This window comes from Protopterus annectens, chromosome 2.part1, assembly GCF_019279795.1.
Source record: "Protopterus annectens isolate FY-2018-M chromosome 2.part1, PAN1.0, whole genome shotgun sequence".
In the NCBI taxonomy this organism is placed as follows: domain Eukaryota; kingdom Metazoa; phylum Chordata; order Ceratodontiformes; family Protopteridae; genus Protopterus; species Protopterus annectens.
Genome location: NC_056729.1, coordinates 921,414,510 through 921,431,484, shown reverse-complemented (window position 1 = coordinate 921,431,484; position 16,975 = coordinate 921,414,510). Strand labels below are relative to the sequence as shown.

At 39.3% G+C, this 16,975-nt stretch overlaps 1 protein-coding gene across 1 annotated transcript in view; it reads left to right on the top strand.

The window, feature by feature from the left end:
* The window catches only part of LOC122794919 (NACHT and WD repeat domain-containing protein 2-like), a 1,236,179-nt gene that overhangs the window by 469,464 nt on the left and 749,740 nt on the right, over positions 1–16,975 (top strand). The window lies entirely within an intron of this gene.

Genomic DNA, 16,975 nt, shown 5'->3' with positions numbered 1-16,975 from the left:
TTGACATTCATAGTCATTATGCATATGGGTTATGGCGATTTTCGCTGTCCGCGAATGACTTCATATCAGCTGTGATTCATACAGGCCACTTAATCTAATGTGCAATGGCAGCAAATAAACTTAAATAAACTAAGTCGCAATGAGATGTAAATGAGAAATTATGTAATTCAGTGTATAACAACGTAGCACTGTATTGCCTATTTATGATCCACAGTGGAATTTTCCCACTTTTCTGCATCATCTGCAGATGCGTTATATATAAAATGAGTCTTGCCAAACCTATCTACTTTGCAATTCATGAAAATGCTGTCACTTGCTGCCAGCCTTGCTATTTCTAGGTGTGAGTTGCTTGTCTTAGCTGAGTCAAAACTGCTTGGAGCCAGTGGAGCTTGCCAGGGAAGAAGGCGGAGATATAAGCAGAGGATAACTCGTTATAACTGTGATAATCAAGAGATCCTTGACATGTTCAGAGTGGATAGTGACATTATAAGGGTCTTAGTGCATATGTGTAACTCCCATAGGAGTACTGTAGGAATGCATGGACTTCCTATTCCTGACTGGGGACATGTTGGTGATCTCACAGGTTTCTGCCTCCAGAATACCAGAGCAGTTCCAAGATGCACTCTTGGCACATGTGGATCAGCAAATCTATTTCTTGTTGTCACTTCTGGACCGAGCCTGGGCAATGAGTGCTCTTTATGGGCTGACACATTTCTCTGAGGTATGTGGTACAACAAATTTCAGATATATTGCAATTAGAGCTTCTTCTGGTCCACAGTGGGAGTGGCACCATAATAGAAAGTTCTACCATTCCATCAATTTCCAGGTAGTCTGTGATACATGGAGGTGCATCACTGTTTCCGCCCAGCATCCTGGCAGTGCATGATTCCCATATCTGACACACTAGCTCATTCTACCACCTCTTGCTTTATGGTAGGATGCCAAGTGGTCATCTTGTTGGTAAGCGCAAAAAAATATTTTTTTATAGTGTATTTAAGAAGTTATTCTTGGTAAAATGTATTGCTGAATACTAAGTCACTTTTCCTTTGTCTCTCCCTTTTCTCTCTCTTTTTTTTTTCTTGTTTTTCAGGTGATGCTGGATAGCCACTGGAGCCATGGCTCATGACATCAGTGAGAAATCCATGTGAAGGTGCAGAAGAGGCCTATAACATATCCTACTCTCATGAAAAGAGTCTTTGGCCTTCTGAAGAGCCATTTCAGGTGTCTGGATGAGTCTGGGGTGCCCTTCAGTATGACCCAGATACAGCATGTAGAATCTTTACTGTGTGTTGCATTCTGCATAAAGTGATTATGCACCAGTATGGTGGTGAAGTAACCCATTTGTCACTGCAGCTCCAATTTCCAGTCTCCCCCTGAGTGATGATGATCAGCTGACAGCATCAGAGGTAAGGGACCCCGTGTGGCAGGCAGCATCTAGTTCAGAACTATGGACCATAACATTCAGGTCAGTGTTAGTGTTGTCTTTATTGTAAAAAGCACATAGAGTATAAATAATGCATGCAGTGATAATTTGTGGGCTGTGCTCTGAGGTACATGGTCTGATGTCACTTTTCATCTGACATTCTCTTTCACCTTAAAGTATTTTTTCAAACAATTGTATCATATAATTGTGTGTAAAAGTCATGCCTGAGTGCTTACTGACTCCTGTTCAGTGATGTTGTAAGGCTTCATATAAGTAATAATCACCATCATTGTTGGAGCTGCAGTGACAAATGGGTTACTGCTGGTGCCAGAAACATGGCCTCAGGATGAATACAAAAATGTATCATCATCCCCTTTGGGGAGAAAGATGTCCTCACAAATTATCACATTAATAACAACATTCTAAGCATGCAGTCAGTCGTGAGGGATTTGGGAACCCAGATTGATAGCAGCCTGACTTTTGACCACCATGTTGCTTCCATTGTACGGAAAGCTTTCTACATGACCCACCTCATAAGTAAGGATATCTCATCCAGGGACAAGGAGGTCATAACATCCCTGAATTCTTCCCTTATAAGGCCCATTATTGAGTACAATGCCGCATTTGGCATGTACCTCGCAAAGCACATATTTGCAGCTGGAGAGACCACAGAGGTTCCTCATCAGGAGAATCCAGAGACTCAAAAATCTACCATATACAGACAGGCTAAAAGCCCTATCCCTCTGCTCAGTTTCATACAGACTTCTCAGAGGTGACCTCTGTCTGGCATACAAAGCAATCTCGGACTTAGACTTGATGGGACTGCTGCATATCCGCAAGTCAAGCTCCACTGGAGCAACCCACACATGAGGCCTCAACCTGGTCTGGGACATCAATAGGACTAGCTGGCAGGACAGATTTGTATTCCAGAGACTCCCCCATCTATGGACTAGACTCCCTGTCCACGTCAAGCAGAGTACCTCTTTACCCCTTTTTAAGCGCAATCTGGATAACTGGATATGAAGTAGAAAATACATCCCTGGGATTTCACCCTTGTCCCAGTTGGACAGAGGCATCAGATGCTGATTTGTCTATGCATGGACTAAACTCTTGGCTAGGCTTATAAGGGCCTTAGGGCCAATAGCCCTAGTAACGTCCTATGATCCTGTGATAACTGTTTTGCAAAGTACAGTCTGCTGAAGTGGTGTACATAAGTATGCACGTACTGAATGTCCTCCTTTGGTATAATTATTAAAAACTGTTATTTCAATATTTGATGAGTTCATGCATTGCATTTGAATGAAAATGTATTATTTTTTATATTTTGCAATTTCATATCAGATTAAAGTATGTTGTTTGCTGAGGTATTGCACATCAGATTACTTTATGTTGTCATACACAATAACTATCATTATTTATGCAGTGGTGAGGATGAAGTGGCAACGGTGTTTGTTTAAATGGCAGGAGTCTTATTTTAATCTGTAATTTACTAATTACCATGTTTCCATGAAAAGTCATGTACTAAAACTTCTCAGGTGTAAGTAACTGTCAGCTGCAGGAATGTTAGTGCATTGAGCACTGGGTTAATGACTGCAATGGCATGTTTTCATACAGATTTCTTACCACAGTTCCCTGAAGTTCTAAGCAGTACTATTACAAAGATGTAATGCATACAGCTGTAAAGTGTCTCAATGCCCCCCATTTTTCAACTGTTCTTCCCTGTCTAGCTTAATCCATTCAGGAGTCTTTATGAAGGGTAACTTGTAAGTAACAGAAATGTCAATATTAATTTACAGTAGTTCAAGATCAAATGAGTTATACACATCTCCTAAGGACAGTAGACATGACAGTAGAAGTGATTTTGAAGAGGGGCTGTAGTGAGACCTGTATGCTCAGTTGGTTTGATGCCATGACCTAATTGATGCAGATGACCCTGCAGACACAGAACTGACAGTGCTTTGTGAAAATGATCGGGACCTCGAATAGGAGGTTCTGATTGGTGTTGATGTACACTCATGTGGCCTGCATGAAATCTGTTGTGACTGGCCCCTCCGACTAGTTACATTTCTTTCCTAAGAAGCACTTAACATCTCATGTGATCTGCTCCCACAGGTCCAGACAGTACCCCGTCCTCTTCCCTTTCCAAGAGTGACTCCTGCTTGAGTCTGGTGAGTCCTAACTACTGTACGAATGAATTTGGCTATGGATGCTTGTTGTGCCTCCATACTACACATCAGTGTGATCATGGCATTATCTCTACTCTTGGCCATTTCAAGGTTGTGTTAGAAATTCTCATGCATACCCTGGGGGGGCTCTGCCCATTTCCAGTTGACTCCCTGCGGCTGTGCTTTATACACTAACAATGTCACAGCACATTTGCTGCTTAGCAGCCAATGCTTTTTGTGTTTCCTGGAGTAGCTGTAAAAAATGTGTGTGCCAGACTGCCTTTTGAAAAAGTGTCACCATGGACACTGTTACCTCAGAATGCCTGGCATTATCCTCAAAGTGTTCATCTAGGTCTAGAGTTACTGGTGTAGAGGTACATGGGTGTTCCTTCTGTACAAGACTGAGTGCAATGTCAGCATGTGCTTGACTTTGAGATGCACTGGAACTTCCTGCAGAGTTAGTAACATGTTGTGGGTGAGAGATCCTAACATTAAACTTGAGGACTGTGTCCACTTTCCTGGGGCTGCCTCATAAATATAACTATGTTTTCATCATTATCTCCAACAGGCATTCTATTGCTGATAAAATGGGGGCCAAAGGCCCAAAAATAAGGACAAATTTTAAATATTGCTCTTATAAACTTAGAAAGTTTCTAGAGTAATAGGGTTTGTGTTAAGATGAATTTTCTGAAGGATTTGAAGTCTGAAACTCAAATGCATATCATTATTTGGTGACTTCAACCCTCAGATCATCCCAGTGATTTTCCAGAAAAACACACATTTCGTCAGGAACAGACTAAAAATATGAGCAGAATTTTGGACATTCTGCAAAAATCTGGACAGCTGAGAGGTATGCTGCAGTTTATTTTCCTGATCTAAGGGTATGTGCTCCTAATGTGAGACCTTATATCTTAGAGCCAATGCCATATATGGAGTGCTGTCTCTATTGAAAGAAAGGCAGCTAAGGCTGGATGCAGTTGGACCGCCTGGAATGAATGAAGCCTTGAACATCAACAGTGTGCTTAAATTAAGGAGAGCACGATTATAAATGGTTTTACAAGAAGATTTTTTAACCTTATTACTTATATTTGTAATTTATGCATTTTTATGTTTTGATTAGTTAGCTACTCTATGTATACCTTGCATTCATTTATTCACTTATGGATTTTATACAGTGTACATTTTATAAGTTTTGACACTGGTGTTTTACATTTTGAGTTTTGTTTTTTAGATTGGAAGTTCTCAACACACCAACGAGACATTATATGCACTATATTTTTAAAAACTGATTAAGGGTGGTACATTAGAGGGAGGAGGGTATGCCATTTGACCTTGTATTTAGTATTTAATATGGCCAATGCTCTTACAAAGTATTTTAACTCTGAAGAAGCTCGGTAATAACCGAGCGAAAGCACTTGGTTGATTTATTGTGTGGTTTTGGTATTGTGTTAAAGGAGCTGTTTTAACCCACTGGATTGGAATTTACATCATTCGGAGATTCGGGTCCTGTAGCCTTGGATTTTGCTTTATTCTTGGTTCTGTGTTTGCTCTGTTTGACATTTCTATTGAAAGAAAGACAACCAGTGATGTAAATTGGTCTAGGTTGACAGGCATCATGGTATGAAATCTGAACAAGCTGAAAAAAATACACTGTTGTGTCTTACCTGTAGTGTATTTCCTCAATGTTACTCTCCCATTTTAGTCTGCCTTCTTCCATGTATGTCCCTTCTTAGTCCCCATACCTCTCAAATAATAGGGGGGGGGGTAAAATCAGAGACACGTTTTTTAGTATTACACTAACTGATTTAAAAAGCTAATAAAACAACAGTCTTTCCATCAACATGCATTTTCTGAACAATAACAAGTATGCAGCGCTAATGTCTGGCACTGTTGACTGATTTCCCAGAAAATCAGGCATTTTATATGGGATAAGACAAAATATAAGGCAAAATCAGAGATGTTCAGCAAAATCAGGGACATGTTGTGCCAAATGCCATGGCCTTCCACACCCAGATGCAGTATCCTAAGTTACATTGGAGTGGGTCTGTTGGTTTTCCACACTCATTCAGGATAGACATTGTCTCTTTGTATACTTTGTTGCAATTTTAGGGGGAATGCTGCTTCATTCTTCCTGCCTCGTCCTCTCTCCTTCTCCCACATCTCTCTGTATCTCTATCTATGTATCTATCTATATAACACAGGGGAAACGTGTCACTTCATGAAGAATGAAATTGCTGGTTGAGACTTCTTGAAATCATTACAAAAATGAACTATAAATAAATTCAGGTGAGACTTCAGAGTAATCAAGCACTTATAATGTGTTTAGAAATTGATACTGCTTTATTGAAAATACACAACATTAAACAGATGAGGGGTTTTGCTCTTAAGACGTCATCTCTGTGTATTCTGACATTTTTCCTTCTCAAAGCACTTGGGGTATTTGTCAGAAGATCTGCTAGTCTGCAGATCATATCATCTTGTAGATCCCTTGGTGTCATCCTTCTCTTTAATAGCACCTCATCTGAAACTGTCTCTGTAAAAGCTTGGCTATTAAATTAGTACAAAGTCTACATGATCTCTGTCTCAGACCAACATAAACTCATGGGAACAGTCTATCTCCAAAACATTTTAATCAGCAGCAAAAGTAAAGCTGTTAGAAATATAAAATCACATAAATCATCCAAACTGTTAAAAAAGAACTTGATTAGAATCTCTGGAAGCTGGAAGAGCCAGGTAAGGAGGACAGCAGTGAGAAACTGATGTGGGCATGCTCATCCTGTGGGGCAGAATGGGATAAGACCTATTGCACTGCTGACCCCATTGTGGCAGTTTGACAAGCCTCTGTATTGCAAAATCATTGATGCGGATTTAATTGGTGTATACCACATCAAAGTGTAGTCAGTGCATCTTGTTGGATTCAATTTTATATTGTTACAATCTGGTTTTACTAACCAGGTGGTGCACTTTTTGTTTGTAAGCAATGAAGGCCCGCATGCCATTCACTTGCACTACAAGGTGATGGCTCAGATGGTAATTTTATGAGATCAGCAGGCCGCAAAGAGAAGGATTTAGTCCTTTGCCCCAATATTGTGTGATCTTGGAGGTAATATATTTAAACTTGTGGGGTATGGGAGTGGAAGGGGGTGTTGCCTCTTCAGAAATGCTGTTTATACTGTGTGCAAGTGTTATTTGTTAATTTGATATGTTCCATTAGTACTGGTAGATTTATTTTTGAGTGTTGAGTTTCTGTGTGGTTTCCATTAATGAGTTCACGTGGAACCCAGGATGTACCTCGTAGAGTTGTAGTGGCTGCTTGTTACAAATAGTTTCAGGAAGCATGTGTATGGTGGGAGACTTCTTCTTTGACAGCTGTATAACGTAATCACTGGCTACAGTGGAAATAAGATTAAGTGGGATTGGGAGGATGACCCATTCAACTACCACCATTGCTGCTTACATCCAGACCCTCACCCTGTGGGAATGAATGGGTTAGATGAGCTCAATCCTGGATAAAGAATGAAAGGACCATTGAGCTATCGTTTGACCCAGGATGGAGTCTGGCTGTTGAACTTATATTTCTGGAGAATGAATGGCCTGAAAGGGAGAAAGCAGAGAAATCCCTGGTTTGGAGGAACATCTGGGGAAAAATGATGTTGGTACATCAGTAACTGTCAGAATATAAACAGATGAGTAATTGTCTGCCCCCAACATCCCAAAATGTCGACATCTACTATTACAGTCCTTCTCAAAAGAAAAAAAAAAAAACATGTAAAACAATAGGCCAGTTTGGCATGAATAAACAGGGGGAATTACCTTCCTGTAAACCTAACTAAAGAGTCAGTAGTCTTCTGAAACATCAAATCCCAGCTCAGCAAGACATGGTCAAGAAAGTGAGTGTTCAGAAGTTAAAAAAAAAAACGGAATACAAACGATTGGCACAACAAATACAATTCATTGTAAAAACATGTCCATGAAAACAAAAAAGAAAATCTCAAATCCATATTGTATGTATCTATATGTGTGTGTGTGTGTGTGTGTGTGTGTGTGTGTGTGTGTGTGTGTGTCTGTGTATATATATATATATATATATATATATATATATATATATATATATATATATATATGGATTCACTTCATAATCTCGAAATACTGAAACATCGAATTTCAGTATCTCGAAACTATGAAACCGAATCCACAAAGCCCCAAGCCAAAAAACGCGAAATTCTAAACACCAAACAAACCACATACACTACACCATACATACACTACACCCACATCACAAAATAAACAAATAAAAACTACACACATACACAACTCATACACACATAAGCAGGGGGGCAAGCCCCCCTGCACCCACCATGTGGGGGGCTGTGCTCCCACACACCCCCTACTTAAATATACACTAACTCTGAGATCGCACAAACAGGAAACAAAAGCAAACTCACACAGGCACATTCTCCAGTCCCTCACACACACATCAAACATATCACCACACTCAAACACACTCTAACCCTCACTCAAATCCCTTACAAAACACTCAGCTGATAAAACACCTAGATCCACACACGGCACCACGCACCATAAACACACAATCCTGGACATCAAGTAGAGTAAGGCCATAACCTCAAATTCGAGATATTCGAATTCGTGATTATGAACTTTCGCTATTTTAAACATTCGGGTTTATAGTCTCGAGGTACTGAAATTCGACATTTCAGTATTTCGAGATTATAAACGGCTCCCTTTTATATATATATATATATATATATATATATATATATATATGTTGTGTCTTTTCTGCTTTTCCCGGTTAGGGGTCGCCACAGCGGAATTCCGGTCCGCTAATGATTGGCAGTAGATTTTTACATACCGAGTTGCCAGCTCTGATGCACAGCCTTCAGTGAAGGTACGCCCATTCACACATGTCTCCACACAGAAGACGCTTTAGCTGAGTATCGAACAGGACAACGTCTTACTGTGAGGCAACAATGCTACCGCAGCACCACCACCGCGGTCATATATATATATATATATATATATATATATATATATATATATACAAAGAGACAGAGAACTCAAAAGTTTGTAAATAGCACAAGAAATAAGAACTCCACCTCATCCATAGTTCCAAATAGCATAGAGCTTTCCTGTCAAAATGTGTAAATTGACACTAACTCACACATTCACCATAGCCTTGAGTAGAACAAGAACCCACCATAACTCCCCTCACATATCCAGGAGTTCAGATCTTGCTGAAACTGAATCTTGATGTCTTGCTGAAAAAAAAATAAAATTAAAGCATTAACATTTAAGATCTCATCATGGCACAAACATTAAACACTTCCCAGCTAGAAAAGATACAGTTATTGGTTACCAAGGATTTCTACTATCTGAGATCAAGCCTAGTGACTTCAGTGCAGTTTTCCCTACACTGGTTGAAGCTTGACTTGACCAGAATTATTCTCCAACAGCACAAATACACTGACACAATATTTTAAAATGGGGGTAAACAGTGATTGTACAGCACCATCTCTCTCTTTCTCTCTCTGTATCCTTCTCTTCCCCTACCAAGATTTAAGGTACCTTGCTATCAGTTAGTTAAAGCTAATAAAACAAGAAAATGCCTTACTGCTTACCCTTAAAATAAGGCAGCCTTTAAATACTTGTATGGCAGCAATAGTTCAGGCAGCTTCACTTCAGACTGGGTGAAGATCCCAGTTATTTTTCCCACTGCAATATAAAACTCTTTTAACCAATAAATAAAACATCAGCTACAAGTATTGAAAATTACATTTGAAACGATCATTTACTTGAAATAAGCAAGTTATTGTATTTATTTTTTCCCACATAAATATGGAAAGACTTGTACCATAAAGTAAAAATACAACATTCAAAAGGGTAGTTAATGGTTGGAAAAATCACTGTAATATTGAATGTCTGCCTGTGGCTAAAGATAACCTATACCTCTCTATCTCTGACTTTTTAGTTCAAAATAGAAATATTCAGTCATTACAAGCGGTATCTCTGTCCCCAGGATATCTTCCAGCAGTAACTGTTAAGTCACAAGGATTAACATACACTTCCTCTGTTTACGTTTCCAAAGAGGATTACATGATTTCAGATGACCGCAGTATGAACTTAGAATATACCGTTCTCTTTTTTCATAGTTGCATGTCCAAGGGGAAGGGGAAGCTTCAACAATCCAGAGCCCAGTTAAGGAAATTATCACTTAACCTAATCCAGTAGCCTGCAAGTAATTTCTGCTAAAAAGTATGCAGTTAAGAATGAGACAAGAATTAGTTAAACTGCAATACTTTTCCACAGTAGCAAAACAATTTAATTCTACTTTGTATCTTTCTCTTAAGCATTTCACATTTGTTGAAAAGGCAAACATAATGCAATCCTTTCTTTTAAACATTTCACATTTCTGAAAAGGCAAATATAATGCAACTCTTGTTTACTTTTATCTGTTATAGAAATATTTATACATTGTTTTAAAATGATAGAGCTCCAGTACAGTTTACTTTGTATGCATATTTCTTTTGAAAGTCAGATATCTTTGTCCAGTTGATTCCAGTCTATCTCACAGTGACCATAATGGACACAGTCAGATAGTTGTGCCATTGTGGCAGTTTAAAAATATAGTATACTTTAATATTTAGATTAATTTTAGGAAAAGTCATAATAATGGTTCTATTAAACATGACAGGAGTGCAAGTAGTCATCACTAGCTATACAAAGGACAGCTATTTATGTATGTAAGTATGTATGTATTTATTTATTTTTATTAATTGATTTGTTAACCAGGTAGGTGGTCTGACCAGAGGACCTTCAGCCATGAACAGGGCAGTGATGACGTAGTGTCACAATTCAAATGATATAAGTATTTCAGAAGTTTACAACCTGTTGTATTGCATTTAAGTAAAGTTTACAGTGCAAACAAACTAATCTGAATAGATAAAAATTGTTGCATGCAGTTTGTTACAATAGTAGATGACATTTTCCACTTCTATACACATACACAGTTAATTACATCTGATCACAGGAGTATATTTGCCCTTCTATGCACATGCAGTAACTTGCATTTAATTCAAGGAGTCTGATCAGTGAGAAGGTATGAGAAAGAAAACTGGGTATTAAAAACTGCATGGATGAAGGGGAGGTTGTGGAGCTGGTGATTCATAAATACATAGATATTCCAAGGCTACTGGGTCTCATGATCATTTTGGCCTTGCCAGTACCCTCCCTCAGGCTCGACCTCTTTTCTCAAGGAGGGCCAAACCAGACAGTCCTGGAGTAAATTTGTGGTTATGCATCCAGTCATACAGTGTATGTTTTAAGGAAGATAGTGATTTTTGACATACAGTAAAGTTTATTCCATGGGCTTATATGCCACTGGATTATAAATCTGTCCCTCCACCTTGGTTTGTTTATCTGTTAATAAAAATTTAGATCTCTGGTTGTAGTACTCATGGAGTCATTGTACTTATACAGGAGGGCCAGAACAACTGTACCTCTAATGTCATGGTAAGCAAGATTTCCTTTCAAACGTCTTTAGGACACTGAAGAATGGGACAGAGCATCCAGCCACTTTTGATAGCTTAGGGCCTTTACGTCTGTGAGGTTTTTGGTTAAGCACCTTTGGGGTTTTTAATTATGTTTAGTGAGATACATCCTGAAGTGGTAGCATACGTGATAATTGGCCTGATCAATGCTGAGTACAAGGGCTGATTACCTCTTATAGATCTTGATATTCCTTTGTCAACCAACTTTATTAAATACAAGGATTTCCTGGCAACCGTTGTCACGTTATGGTCAAAAGAGAGGGAATTATCAACTCAAGTTTCTAGGTCCCTGACTACATTTTTGTTTTGTAGTGGTGTGTTGTCTGCATGTTGAGGGGAGGGGTTGTCTATCAAATGCGATGATACTGCACGTTAGCAGTTAGTCTGACCTTGTTTTGGTGCATCAAGAGTTTACTTGGTAGAGCTCATTCTATAAGACTTGAGAGTCAGAGGGTAACAACAACAGTCCCCAGTTTGCAGTCATCTATGGACTTTGTTAGCCAGAGGTCTTAGCCTTCTGTTTGGATATCTGAAAAATAAGTAGCAAAAGGAAAGTGCTCAGTACCAAGCCCTGAGGGACACCACTGGCCACTTTCATAGTTTCTGACGAGACACCTGCAACTCAGACTGTATGGGTTCTGTCTTTTAGCCAGTTTACTCTCAATCTCACTACATGCACACCTGTTTTTACAGTATATAGCTTTTGTATGATGCCAGCATTTGGGGTGGAACTGAAGGCCTTGCCAGTTCAAGATAAGATGTGTGCACCACTTGGCCATCATTTGCTGCCTCCAATACCCTTTGTTTACTAGATTTAGTAGACAGGATCTACCCTTCGCAAAGCCAAAGAGTTGATGGTCACATTTAAATAAGATTTTTTATATAGTAGTTCATGATGCCAGTTTTAATATGTTCCATAGCTATGCAGATGAGGCCTGTAAATGTAATAACCCTTATGGAGGGACTTCACCACTGTAGTATGACACTCGAGGACAAAGCCAGTAGCTAAACTTAGGTTAAACAATTTAATGAATGGGCCTGCAAAGGCATTTTAACACTATTAACACTTTTAATCAAACAACCAAATGTATTATCAGGTGCAATGAAGGAATATTTTTGGTCCTGGTTAACACTTAAGAGTATCTTTAGAGATAATTGGGGAAATAAGGCATTCAGATATTTAGGGCATTGGATAGAAGCCTTGGGGTGAAGGAGGCACTAAATTTGTTTGCAAGGATATTGGCAATGTTTATTGGGTCAGAATACGAGACATCATTATGAATGTGTTCACAGCAATGTATGGTATTATTTCTTAGTTTTATAATGTGGTTTAAGAAGGATTTATAATTATCTTTGGCTTCAGAAACCAACATAAGCTCATGGATTCCTCTTGTGGATGTGATAGTGTTTTTCATTTATTTTATAATGCTTTGATATTTTCCATGAGAAGAGGAGTTTTGGATCTACCATTCAATTTAAGGAGTTTCTTTCTTTTGTTGTACAATTTATTTATTTATGGTGGTAGACAACCAGGGTAGTTTGAATTTCTCATGATACTTGGTTCTGATAGGGATTGCTAGTTCTCTGCATTTTTCTAAATAGCTATAAAATTTCCATAAGTGACTTTTGTTATTTCATCATATAGTAGGTTGAGAGTGGTACATTTGTAGTCCTTAAAGTCAGTATAGTTTACTACAAGAGCATTTGGTAATTTAAATGAGAAGGCCACAAGTTTGTGATTAGACTTAGTGGGGAATGCAAAAGTCAGCCATGTTTGCAAGAATTAGGTCAAGAGTGCTGTGTCCTCTAGCAGGTCTGTTCATTCAATGGTCAAAAGAGTATTTTAATTAAGTTTATAGATTTTTGGTTATATCCTATATTGGAGGTGTAGGTGTCCCAGTTTATTAAAGGGTAATTAAAGTCATCCCAAATAGTGGAGTTTTTGATAATAGGGAGATTATTAGAACATTTACAGATCTTTTATGACCATCAGGGTACAAAAATGTGTTCTGTAGCAAGTTGTTAGTTGATAATTACTCTAAATAGAGAGAGCTGTAGTTCAATTAGTTTATTTTGTGGGTCCCTGGGTATCTGCCTAGAGGTAATATGTTCCTTGACAAATATGGCAACTCCATCACAGTTGCCATTGGGTCTGAAGGCATGAAACGTTCAAAACCTGGTATAGAGGGAATGCTCTCTTTACATGTAAACCAACTTCCAGTAATATGCAGACATGGATAGCTTCTAAAGGCAAGAGTGCCTCAAGAACAGGCAGTTTATTGTTTTGACTTCTGGCACCGCAGAGAGACACTTTAGTGTGATCTAGTTCTGGGATTGATATGTTAGTTATGTTAGAATGCCCATCAACTGGACTCTGTCTAAGAAAGGCACTGGGGGGAAGCAAAGGCTTCAGCTAGTATGCAGAAGCCTTGGAACAAGAGGGGCAAGCTGTCCTTAGCAAAGCAAGCCAGACTGTTGAGCATAGCATCTCATACCATGTGGACACATACTGAACCCCTCTGGAATGACACCAGCAATGTAACCAGTTACTGAAGCCAATTATCTTTTCTTTGTATCAAGGCTTAATGATGATGAATATGATAATAATGATATTGAATGCCAGAAGACTGTGTAATAAGTTAATAAACAGTTTGCCGTATGCATAAAAGGAGGGATTGTCTCTGAAACCATAATGGAAGCACAGGTTGTAGGCAAATGATCTGATGAATGGCTTTATGTATAGATTAGTACTAGGCTCACTGCCCTTGTGAGCCATTTTAAGTGTAGCCAATTATCCCTTGTGAGACTCAAATCCTGCACCTTGTGTTTGTAAGGCAAACACCTTAACCATTAGGCCACCCACCCAATAGCTTAGGAAGGATAGCATAGTGCGTGAGAAGAAGCAGTGTCAGTTATTTCCAGTTAGGGACAATGTACAGAGCACTGAAGAGAGAGATATATTGACCTCAGAGCACTAGCTGGAGGTTTGTGACCTCTGGTGAGTAGTTACTATATAAAGATCACCACATACAGGAAAGATGATGGATGATAAACTCTGAAAAGTTACTGAAGGGTGAGAAATGAAGAAAAAAGGCATACTGATGGAGGGCTACAGTTTCTAGCAGTAAATATGAGGTTGCTGACATCCAAGAAGAGAAAGGTGAAGGATATGATCATTTCTCTTTTGGAAACTGATTTGAAGAAAATGTGAGGCTCTTGAAAAGAAAGACGGTACTGTGGCATAGAGGCAAATGAGACAGTTTACAGCTGTGTTCATGGTATGGTATGAGTCATATTTCTTGTAGCAGGAATAGGAATGAATGTGGTAAGAAAGTAATCTAATGCAGAATTCAGTTTCATAAAAATCATAGCTCGTAGGAATAAAAAGAGATGGGAGGAAACTGTGAAGGTGCAAGGAAAGCCATTCAGTAAAATGAGGGCCTGAAAAATGATTCAACTAAGATTGAAATAAATGTCGGGAAATTATAATGAAAACAATTACACAGAAAGAGAGGAGGAAGTGATAATGTGTAAATGTTTTGTAAAGTGGCCACGAGATAGGAGTCTAAATTCATCCATGAAATCAAGGAAGTCATAGATAGCTTCAAAAAGTTGATTTGAAGAGTAAAATATAGACTTTCTGAAGTATGCAGGTATGTAGCAGAAGACTGCAGGAAACATAATGATTTAGGGTATGTTTGCGTTGGATATTAAGTGGTGGAAAACTGATTCACTGTGTGAATTATTTATTTTAGTATTTAAGATAACTTGTTTGATGTTCATCATAGAAGAGGAAAATGGGCAGAGATGGCAAAGATGAACCATCAGGAAAGTGAATGGGCAGGAAATAGAGATCAAGGGGCTTAAGGAAATAAGACACATGACCCAGGCAGGCTGCTTCATGGCTCTGTGTGCTGAATGAACTGGAAAAAGCCTGGATGGACAACTGGAAACATGTTATAATCTGTTTTAGGGATTAGACTAGTACCAAACTTTTGAAGTATGGAAACACTGGACATGCTGCAGAATGGAAGGTTTAAAATGGAGAAATGTGTCCTATTATTTTACATTGTTTGTTGTGCATCCAAACCATACAATTTTATAGAAGGAATTTTGCTGAGAAGGCTGGTAGAAGTCCACATCATGCACGCATTTAAGTCTCTCCACAATAAATACAAGTATGACTCTATTGGTGTGAATGACTTGAGACGGTTCCCTATCAGAAGCCTGAAACACTATAAGCCTGAAAATCAAAATCCTGAAAACTAAAGCCTGAAAATTCAAAATCCTGAAAACACAAAATGGACATACTGACGTCATTGTGGCTTTGCTATTGTTAGCCCTGTGGTGTTAGGTCATGCGTTGGGTTCAGGTAAGTGTGCGGTTGGTTTTATGTTAGGGTTAGGGGTGGTTTAAGTGAGTTAGGGTTAGGGCGCAGGTTAGGCATGTATGCAATAGTGACAAATATTGGGGTTAGGAGCGGTTTAAGTGAGTTAGGGTTAGGGCGCGGGTCAGGTGAGTGTGCGATAGTGATGGACCTTAGGGTTAGGGTTAGGGTCAGGGTCAGTTGGTAGATATTAGTGTCTTTATAGTGACATATTAGCATTATTTGTGTTTTCAGGATTTTGAGTTTCAGGATTTTGGGCTTTCGGGATTTTGAATTTTCAGGCTTTAGTTTTCAGGATTTTGATTTTCAGGCTTAGTGTTTCAGGCTTCTGATAGGGAACCCTTGAGACATACCTCCCTGGACTATATGAAGAGAGACATGATTGAGCTCTCAAAGTATGTGTCCCAGGCAGGTATGACTCTAGCCCTAAGCAACATCCTTCCTTCACCAATAATGATACCATAATACCAACAAAAAATAATTGACTTCAACAATTGGCTTAGTTTCTGGTGTCATTCCAAGGGGATCCAATATCTGTCTGCCTGGGATGACATGGTTGACAGGCCTCGATGCTTTGCCAGAGATGGCCTCCATCTGTCACCCCTGGGATTCCAGATCATGGCCAAGGCTCTTACCTCCCCTATTGTGCCATTTTTAGGCAATATCCCAAAGACAAATCTTCCAACATAAAAAGTCTGTTAAAAAATCAAATTGAAGGTCATGCTGCTTAACACTAGAAGCTTTAACCTGAAAATGCACTCACTGAAGGCTCTCCTTACACTGGAAGATGCCGATGTCTGTGCGGCCACAGAAACTTGGTTTAGGGCTGCAGAGATCACCCCTGCCTTACCAGGCTATACCTCATTCCACACATTCAGACCCCAAAATGAGCTTGGGGAGACTAAGAGTGGTAAAGTCTCTATCTTCATTAAGGACAGACACACCTCCAGACTTGTTTGCCAGCATGTTTCACTGGAACTACTCCAGGTGCAACTGACAGTTGGCAAGAAACCCATCCAAGTGATAGCCAGCTATAGTCCTCCCTGCATGACTCAGGATACCCACTCCTCCTACCCAGAGCTACTTGATTCTATCAAGGTATCCTCAAAACCCTGACCCTTGGTGATGTCAACAACCTCACCATACAGTGGGTGAACTATTCCTGCACTAATGCACTCACTCAATGATTCCTTGACTTCATCAGTTCTAATGCACTGCACCAGCTCATCTCATTCCCCCCACAAGAGGAGATAAAATTCTGGACTTGGGTCTCACCAACATGGGCGACTGCTGCACCACTCTCATAGTATGTTCTTCCCTGCTGAGATCAGGTCATTGGTCTGTCTCATTCGAAGTTTTTATCCCACCCAACCCCCCCAGCCATAACCAGGCTAAAATATTTCTCAAAAGCTGACTACAACCTTGTAAGGGAGGG